Genomic DNA, 9,630 nt, shown 5'->3' with positions numbered 1-9,630 from the left:
TTGCCCAGAGTCATTTGGGGTTTTGTTTGGGCAGCACCCACTCTCAGGTAGCACCACTTCCAGATGTGGCAGCCAATATTTATCCTCAACTCTGTCCCACTTTTTCCACCATCCCCCAAAGCAGCGGCAGAGAGGGCCCAGCCCCTAGGGAGGGGCCAGTTGGGGGAGGTGGGTAACCACTGCTGGATTTACAAATCTGTGGTTTCCTCTGGGTCCCAAAACTTCAGAGGCAGCCTCAGCCCCTTCTGGCCCCACAGACTTTCAGCATTCAAGTAAGATGAAATAAAGACCCAACATGATCCAAACAAAGTGTTTTTATAAACTCATGAAAAGAGTCCTTATTAGAAAGAGCTTAGACAGGAGGCAGGCATGGGGGTTGTGACATGTCTGATCATTTCTGCAGGCTCCTGGCAAGCAGTGATCATTAGCAGATTTTCTTCTGGGTAGGCTCAGTGTCAGCTCTACAATATGGGATTTTACGGGATTTGTGCACAGAACTTTCCTACAAAGCAAGGTATTATAGGACGGATTAGGCAGTTCCAAGAAGCAAAGGTTCTGGCTCCCCTGTCTGATTTTTTAGCAGATTTTTTTAAGAGGCCCGTGGTCAGGGGCTCTGTGGCCCCACACCAGAACCTCTGTATCTTGCTGACTCTAAAACAAGCATACTTGTACAAAAAGACCACTGACTGGGTTTTTTGTTAATATAAACTCATTATGGAACACTGAGAATATGGAAAAAAAGATTAAAGATCACATGTACTGCTATCATACAGACACCGCCACTATTAACATGCTGACGTGTGTCCTCTGTCTTCTTTCTGTGTGTGGACGTGTGCACACCTGCATGCATGCATTTGTGCCTGCGAGCATGTGTGTGTGTGCATGTTATGCATTCATGTAGAGAGAGAGAGAGAGAGAGAGAGAGAGAGAGAGAGAGAGAGAGAGAGAACTCCAGAGCAGGAAGAGAAAGAAACAGAGAGAATGGGGCTTTGCAGTAAAACTGAGCTACCTTTGAATTCCATACCTGCCATTCATTGGCTCCATGACCTTGGCCAAGCTGCTGGACCTCCAATTCCACAGATGTAACCAGGGAATACAGACCCCCCTCAAGGGAACTGTTTTGATTAACTGAGATTAAATGAAATGAATCTGAAGCACTTCATGCACTACTGCCTGACACACGGTCAACCCCAACCAAATGGTAACTAAATAAATATGAACACGTACTTGAAGCTTTTCCTTTCCAAAAGTGGGATCATGCTGGCGATACAAATTTGCATCCTAACACTTCAAGGGTTTCGACTCTTATAACTGTGGGAAAACAGATTTCTATTCCCCGGAGCTTAAAAAAAAAAACACAAAACATAAAATCCCCAATTACACCCTGCTCTTCAGACTGAATTTTTAATGGTGTAATAGTGTCACTGCCGTGCATGTTCGGGGGGTTGTTATTCTCGTCCTTGGAACTGACTGCCCCAGCATAAGCTCAAGACACCTGACAGGCTACATCACGACATCCAGGAGATCTGATTATTTCACCCATGTCCCAGCAACACCACTTAAAACCTCACTGTTTGGACAAGTTACTCCTCCTCTCTGGGCCTCAGTTTCCTCACCTGTTAAATGGGGATGGCACTAGTGCCCCTCAGCAGGTGGCTTGTGATGGCTCTGTGGCATCATTCACGTGACACACAGGACCTGGTGCCTAGCAAGTGCTCAGTAAAAAGTAAAATAATAATTAAATTTCTTACATTAAGAGATATAATCTTCACATTACAAATATATGCGCTTCTGTTTGTCTCCTACTTGTTTTTTATAAACTGATGAGTGCCATATGCACTAAGACACAGAAATAATTGCCCTAATGGGGCTTTTCAACAATGGAGCCAGAGCTGGCAGGCACTAAGAGAGAGCAGGCCAGTCGTGGCCAAGGAAACAGGAGTCCAGAGTGTCTGGGATGCACGTGCAAAGCCAAGGGCCTCACGTCTGTCTCTGCACCTGAAGACAGAGACAGGGCCTTCTCTGGCATCTCTGAGAGCCCTCACACCAACTGGCAGAGATGCAGCAGATCCTAGGGGAGGTCTGCTGTTGAGAAACAACAAAGGGAAACACCAGGATCTCAAGTTAGACCCCGAGGGTTCTACCTCCTGCTTGAAAGTGTCCAGGCCTGTGGTCGCAACATTTGGAAGTCTGTGTCCTCATCCGGTAGGGCTGATTAAAATATTACATTTGAGGAAATAGAAACGGCACTCGGGGTGTGGTGAACATGTGGTACGTTCGCTGGTTGTGATGGCTTAAATCCATCATTGGACTTGGGTTGCTCTTTGTTGTTTTATAACTTTTCAACGAAATCGATCTCCCCATTGATCCTCCCCTTCTTACAATGAATGTGATCTTGGGTCCGTCCCTATGAATCCTTTTCCAGAAAGGGCAAGAAAACAGATTCTGCTTTTCTAAGGCTCATGCTTCATTGATGTCTTAGGTCTTGAAAGACTGACCTTTGCTGCCTTGATCTAGGTCTAGGGCAGAAGTTGGCAAACTACAGTCCACAGCCCAAGTCTGCTCCACGGCCTGTTTATGCAGAGTCTGCGAGTCTAAGCATGGTTCTTCCATTTTTAAATGGTTGAAAAGTAATCAAAACAGAATGATATGTTGCGACCTGTGAAAGTTATATGAAATTCAAGTTTCAGTGTCCATAAATAAAGTTTCATTGGCAAACAGCCATGCTCATTAGAGAGGGCCTGTCTATACGTTTTACATATTATCTATGTACGTATCATCTATTTACATATTGTCTATTGAGTCTGGATGGCCAGAAGAGCCCTTTACAGAAAAGCTTTGCTGACTTCCGGCCCAGGGTAAGTACTCGGCATTCCTCTGGCCTCAGTTCTAGGCCAGTTCCGGTTCCAGGGAAGGCGTTGCACAACCCTCCACTCAAGTTTCCCTACCCTTTACTACCCCCTAGAGAGTGGCCTGTCACTGAGGCTCCCTACCTGCCCCCACCCCATCCCAGATAGTGTTCCTTGAGGACAGGAAGCCAGGAGGAAGACAAAGAACGGCCACTGGGCATCTTCTCCCTGCCAGACACCATGCCCTTCAAAGATACCATCTCAGTACGTGGTAAAATTCCCATTTTAGGGATGATAAAACTGAGGCTCAGAAAGGCCAATAACCTCCTCAAGCTTACACAGCTATTACATGGCAGAGCTTGTATTTGACCCCAGCCTTGCCAACCCCAGAACCATCCTCACACCGAGACTCCACACCCGATTTAGAATGATTTGACAACCAACCAGGAGGCGCTGGGAGCCCTCCTGGCCTTGGCCCAGACTTTCTCAGGTTACACCCCCACCACCCCCCCACCTGTGTTCCTGCCACGTTCCCAGCCTTGGCTCTGGCCTACATTTCCATCCGACCTGAGCAGCCAGAATAAACACAGCCTACCCCAGCATCCACTCACACGGAGCCTGCAGGACCCACCTCCCTCCTGCCATAGCCTGGGACTGGGGACAGTAATGAAAAGGAAGCCTGCCTGTACACGTACACTGTGGCCTGGAGAGGACCAGAGACATAGTTCCACGGAGCATACTCAATTGTGTGGGCAGGTTTTCATGGACGGAATGGAGCCATTTTACCTGCCTTGGTTTTCTTCCTTTTTTGTTTTAATGTATCCAATCCTATTAGCCAGGCCTCTCCAAGAAGAAAAGGGACTCTCCTGGCAAACGTTCTGTGTTAGAAAGGGAAGGTGTTTTATGAGGCTTTGAAACACCTCCAGCCTTTGCAGACCAGTGTCTCCTTCCCACGGGGATTTTCCACCTGTCTGAAGCCTGTTTTCCCCTCTGTTTCCTTTAGCCGGGTTGGCACCCCAGGTTGGCCATCTCACACAGCTTATGGCCCCCCAGGAGTCCATCGCCACAAAGTCCACCCCCCTCCCCCCCGGCAGCCCATTTCAAACTTCATGGAACACTGGTTTCCACTAGACCAGGAGGCTCTCCAAATCCAACCCCCTCATTCAACACTGCCAGTTTGTTCTGCTCAGGGCAAAGTAAGCAATTGTCCAAGAGAGCCACAGTGTGTTTGTGTGTGTGTGTGTGTGTGTGTGTGTGTGTGAGATATGCCAAGTATCAGACCCTTAGGGAAGGTACTTCCTGGGATGTCCCTGAGCTGGGTGCTCAAGGCAGTAGGGCCTCCAGGTGTCACTGTCCACCAGTGGTTTACCTAGCCATCTCTCCCTGAATGTTGCACAGGGCGTCCTCACCACTGTCCCCATGTCCACTCTTGGTTTCCTACAGGCTGTTCTCAGCCCAGCAGCTGAGAGCTGCTTCTAGAACACAGATCCCATCCATCTCCTCTCTGCTCCTGTCACACTGAAAATGAAACCCGCAGCCTCGTGACCTGTGGGACCTTACCTCAGCACTTCTCAAACGGCAGTGTGCACAAAAAGCACCTGGAGCTCCTGTTAAATAAAACGCAGAATCTGATGCAGGCGGTCTGGGGTGGCGCATGGGATTCTGCATTTCTCACATGTACCCAGGGGACTCTGATGCTACTGGTCCAGGACCACAGGCAGCATGGAGGCCCCAGTGAGTCAGCCACACCCCCCTCCTTCTCCCGCCCCTCCCCCACTGGCTGCTCCAGCCCACCGACCATCACCCCCCTCCTGTCCTGGTACTTCTTGTCCCTCCATCTGGGTGCTTCACCCAGATTGCTTCGGGTTTCAATCTCCACTCCATTCAGGTCTTTGCCCCAATGTCACCTCAGAGAGGCCGTCCCTGGTCACCTGATGAAAACAGCTGCCCAACCCCTCCCCGACACTCTGACCCCCACCCACTTTCCTCTCTCTGTCCCCCACCCACCCCCACCACTGTCCCCTGCCTCCCTCACTCTGGTCCCCCATGACCCCCATCTTTCTTTGCCCCCCCCACCCTGCCTGTATTCTTCCTGGCACTCTTCACCTCCTGGCAATGCCACCCCCATGAGGGCAGAGAGTTAGCTGTCTCTCCAACATACAGGACAGGGCCTGGCACACAGTAATTGTTCAGTAAATATTTGGCGAATGAGTGAGTGACTGAATGGAGACACACATTTGAAAGATTTCACTACCACTGCTCCCTGGGTTTTGTGTCTGTGACTCAGTTTCTTCACTGGGGTATAACGGGTCCGACTTCACCTTAACACACGTTAAAGACAAAACACCAATTACAAGATGATGACAGCAGAGCATCAATCCACTCACACAGCGCCGGGTCCTGTGCCACTCACTACACGGTCACACACAGCCCCAGCCCTGCCCCGCCCCCCAGCCCCTACCCTTGGGAAGCTCCCAATATGATGTGAAATTCAATGAGAAAACCAGCAGGAACAGTACAGTGTGATTGTGTTGGGAGGGAAGGAAATACAGGAGCCCAGAGGAGGGACCCCTGGGCCAGCCTCGGCTGGGGACAGGAACGCTGGGGACTGAGGGGACAGCTGGGAAGAGCTTCCTGGAATAAAATACCAAGGAGCTAAAAGAAACCCTACAAGATGAATAGGGGTTTACTCAGACAAAAAGAAAAGGTCCTGGAGAAAGTGTGCTGGCAGAAGTGGGGTGGAAGGCGGGGGTGGGGGAGAATGAGGAGTGCCCAGGCCGGCTGGTGGGTCCAGTGAGTCCTGACCTGCTCTGGGGCGGCCCAGGAACACCAATGAAGCTGAGGAGACTGACTCCTCAGCAAGATGAACGGGCCCTGGCCAGCGGGGACCACACCACCATAAAAACGGGAGCAGGTATTTACTGAGCTCTGGCGTGGGATTCTACAAGAATCTAATCATATCGTTATTACTATTCTCCCTTTACAATGAGGGAGCTGGAAATCAGAGCGGAGAAGTGGCAGAGCTGGGGTTTGAACCAGAGCTGCACCGACCCCAAAGCCAGAATGTCCGCCAGACTCTCCCCTCTGACCCATCCTGCCTTACCCCCTCCATGGCCCCAAACCCCGATGGGGGCGGCCCAGGGTAGAGGACTCAACTGACTAACTGACAGATTGAATGGGTGAGTGAAGGCAGCCCTGCTCCTCTGTCTTGTTTTCTTGCCTGTTAGGTATCTGGGAAGCTGAGGAGAACTACCCACCAAGAGCCCTTGAGTGAGGGGTCATTGTCCGGACACATCCCAAGTGCAAAGGACAGAGGGGCTTACACTGGAGTGAAAGGAGCAAGGAAGTCTTCATGCAGGGCTGGAAATAGGAGGCGCCATGGACAGGCAGCACCGGGAGGTTCTAGAACAATTGCCTGCTCGCAGATTCCTGTCCCCCTACCCAGCATGCTGGTTCCAGATGTCTAGGCTGGGAGCCCAGGAACCTGCATGTTGGCAGCTCCCCGGGTGATACTCCACGTTCTGAGATGCTCATGCGTAAAGCAGACAGAGCTGAACATGTGACCAGGGTTCAAATCCCACCTCCATCTCTTAGCTGCATGACTTTCTTAACTTCTCTAAGCCTCAGATAAGTAGAAGGCAAGGCTTGAGACCCCTTTCTTTTTCCAGCTCTCAGCTGAGATGATGACAAGAAAAGTGCCCGGTAAAGGACCACACATGAGCATTCGTTTGGCACTGAGGGTGCAACAATAAGTAAAAAAAAGATGGAACTTGGCCCCGGCGTGGGGGTGGGGACTGGTTACAGCCTGGTGGCCCATTCAGGGCCAGCAAGCAGGTCACAGGGAAGGCTCTCTTGGGAGCCCACCTGTAACCCTGGGACTGGCTGCCTGGGCGAGAAGGTGGCTCCCGCCTGCCCTGTTGGGTCCTTGCACCTCCCATGCCGCCTGGGCCAGGAAGGCTGAGTCATGGAAAAAGTTAGTTCTTCAGGCTGCAGCTTGCCTCCCTCCTCCATCAAGTCCACAAAGGCTCCTTTCACATTTGGGGGGGGGGGTGGCGACTGTGGGGCCCTCTCCCCAGGCTGGGATGTGAAATTTCAAACTTTGCCTTGGCGTTAAATTCCCCAGCCCTTGCCTCAAAGGAAACTAAGGGAGGAGGGGGACCAAGAGGGAAGGACATGGGACGGGGGAGGAGGGAGAGAAGGAAGCAGGGTCATGTCCCATGTGTTCTCACTGAAGCCAGGCCACAGGGACCCTCGGAGCCAGCCTGCTGAGCTGGGCATCCCCCGGCCCAGCACCCCTCACCTTCATCTTCACGTGGAACTTGGGGGTTGGGGCACAGAGAAGGTGACAGCACCTCTCCGGGCAGCTGATGATGGACGAGGCCTGGGGCTCAGAGGGATGCCAGGCCCACAAAACCCACATCCTGAAGGTAGAACGAGAAAAAAGGTGTCTGTTTCCTGGCCACGGTCCAACCCCAATTCCTTTTAGGATTGTCTGACATGTTCCTTTTTCCTGATTTTGCCCCAAACCTGACGGGTGGGAGAGGTAAGAGAAGCCCCCTGTGTGGCCTTGCGTGACTTACTTAGATGTGCTGAGCCTGTTTCCTCCTGCATTAAGTGGGCACTGTGACATTGACCTCCTCGGCTGCTGAGGTTAAGTGAGAATATGTGTAAAGGGCCTGCTATGCTGAAGGTCACTTTGGGTTCTTAGCCTCCTGCCCACTCAAACACACACCCATCGAAAATGTAAGTAGGACCTAGTGGTTACCCAGCTGGTCTGGCATCTGAGCAGGGGAGGGTACCTGCTTAGGATCAGAGGACTTAGGTGACCATGCGGCTGCATGTACGAGTTGCTTAACATGTCCTTCAGTCTCCCCATAAAGCAGTAGGTGTGTGGGGAAATGAGGCTATGACCTTGGCCAGCCTTTTTAGGCCTGAAAGAAAAAGGACAGCTGGGTAGTTAGCAGGAACATGGGAGGCTGGAGGCTGGGGCCGCTTGGAGGCGCAGTTTCGCAGCCAGGCCACTAGGCGGCCTCAAGGATAACAGATGAGAACGGGCTGCGAGCACCGCGTTCCAGCTCCAGACTTTCCCAGTTATCTTCTTGGCGGGACTGGCAGACACCAAGCACCGCTGGATGGGGAAGGGCCTATCTTTCCAGGGTTAGGATTTCTTTTCCATTTTTACGGACCTCCAAGGTAAGAGGAGGCAGTCACTCGGCCAGAGTCCTGCCTTTAGTCGTGGCGTGGGAGTCAGATGAAGGCAATGACCTGCCTTTCGGTCATCCTTCTGGAGGATTAGATGGAGACAGGAGAGCACTTCGTCCTGCACCCCTCTCTTCTCCTGCCCAAATGGGGTGGGATGAGAAGAGGAATCACGTTTGGACGTGGATTCCTCCCTTCTGCACCTTCTGGCAGGATAACCTGGCAAACGGGGATTAATGATACCCCCCATTGCAAGGTCACTGGGAGGGTGAAATGTCAGAATACAAACTTTCAGGGTCCCTCTTGTCCAACCCCCTCTTCCAAACCCTGTTTGCTCTTCCAGAGGCTCTCCGGATAAAAAGTTTCCCAAATCATCTGGAGGGAAGAGCCTCCCTGCAGAACATCTCCCAGAACTAAAAGGTCTTTGCAGCCCAGAATGAGGTAAAATCCAGCCATCCACTCCCAAATCAGTGTTTCTCGAGCGACTTTTTCACTGGATCCTCAGCAGAACTACCAAGGGGAACATAAGACATGCCAATTCCAGCGAAGCTGCCCCTGCTGAATCAGAATGTTTGGGGGTGAGGCCCAGCACTGCCCAGCTGAACAAGTCTCCTGCTGGAGAGCCACTGCCCAGGATTACAGGGCAACTCCCTGGCTCACCCTCTCTCCTGGCCTGGGACCATCGGGGTAGCAGGAGACAAGTCCCATCAGCACTTTTGAGTGGGGCTGCTTTTCAGTGACTCACCTCCCAGACTTCCTGCAACAGACAGCTCTAAATAGCTGGGTCCCACCCTCCAGCAGGGGAGACGTGTTTGTTGGGGGAGGGCAGAAGGTTACAAGGTGGGTGCCCTGCTAGGGAGCCCAAGGAGACAGAACGAGAGATGTGGCTCCCTGCACAGCACAGGGGCACAGGTTTAGGACGTTTGTTTACAGGCTTTTGTTATTAAGGAAATTGCTGTCAGTCAAGGTAATTCTAGCCCAGATGAGTAATAAATATGCTCCCAGCTAATCTTATGGGGATTTTATTGGCACCTTGGGGGCAGAGGTTCCTTTACCCTGCCCACCCTTTTCCCTCAAAGCAAAATCCTGCTCCCCAGCTGCTCCCCCGTCAACGTGAGGAACTCGGAGCAGCTTTAGAAAGTGCACTCTAAGTGAAGACAGAAGACGTCTGGGCAAAGGTCGAAAGTGGCTTCCTGGTCCTACCTGCAGGCAGGGGGTGACCAAATGACCTGAAATAAACCCTGGGCGACCTGGTTGGATCAAGGCATGCGCGTGCTCCCACCCCCGCCCCCACCCCCGGGCCTGCCCCGAACGTAGGGGCGGTCACCTGGTCCCCGGGCGCCCCAACTCGGGGAGACCGCGTCCCGGGCTAGGAGAAATGTCTTGAGCTGGGAGCCGGTTCGCAGAAATCGGTTCCAGAGTGTTCGTTCGAGTTACCGCTGCCAGCCCTCAGAGGCACTGCCGGCAAGTCCCGGCTTGCAAAGAGGGGAGCCACCCCCGGGGAGAGCGCGAGTCGGAGCGAGGCCGAGTGCGCGCCCGCGCGCGCACCCCGCGACAGCGCAGGGGGAGGGGAGGCCGCGGC

At 52.5% G+C, this 9,630-nt stretch overlaps 1 long non-coding RNA gene across 1 annotated transcript; it reads right to left on the bottom strand.

Moving 5' to 3' along the window:
* Positions 1-256: 256 nt before the first annotated feature.
* On the bottom strand, positions 257-2,062 carry LOC117026908 (uncharacterized). The gene is made up of 3 exons (XR_004423853.1): positions 1,617-2,062; positions 1,228-1,342; positions 257-502 (listed from the first exon to the last, which is right to left on the bottom strand). It is a non-coding gene; the product is annotated as an uncharacterized LOC117026908 (long non-coding RNA).
* Between the last annotated feature and the right edge of the window lie 7,568 nt (positions 2,063-9,630).

The sequence above is a fragment of the Rhinolophus ferrumequinum genome, chromosome 9 (assembly GCF_004115265.2).
Source record: "Rhinolophus ferrumequinum isolate MPI-CBG mRhiFer1 chromosome 9, mRhiFer1_v1.p, whole genome shotgun sequence".
In the NCBI taxonomy this organism is placed as follows: domain Eukaryota; kingdom Metazoa; phylum Chordata; class Mammalia; order Chiroptera; family Rhinolophidae; genus Rhinolophus; species Rhinolophus ferrumequinum.
The sequence above is the reverse complement of the archived record's forward strand: the minus strand, read 5'-3'. Positions and strand labels throughout refer to the sequence as shown.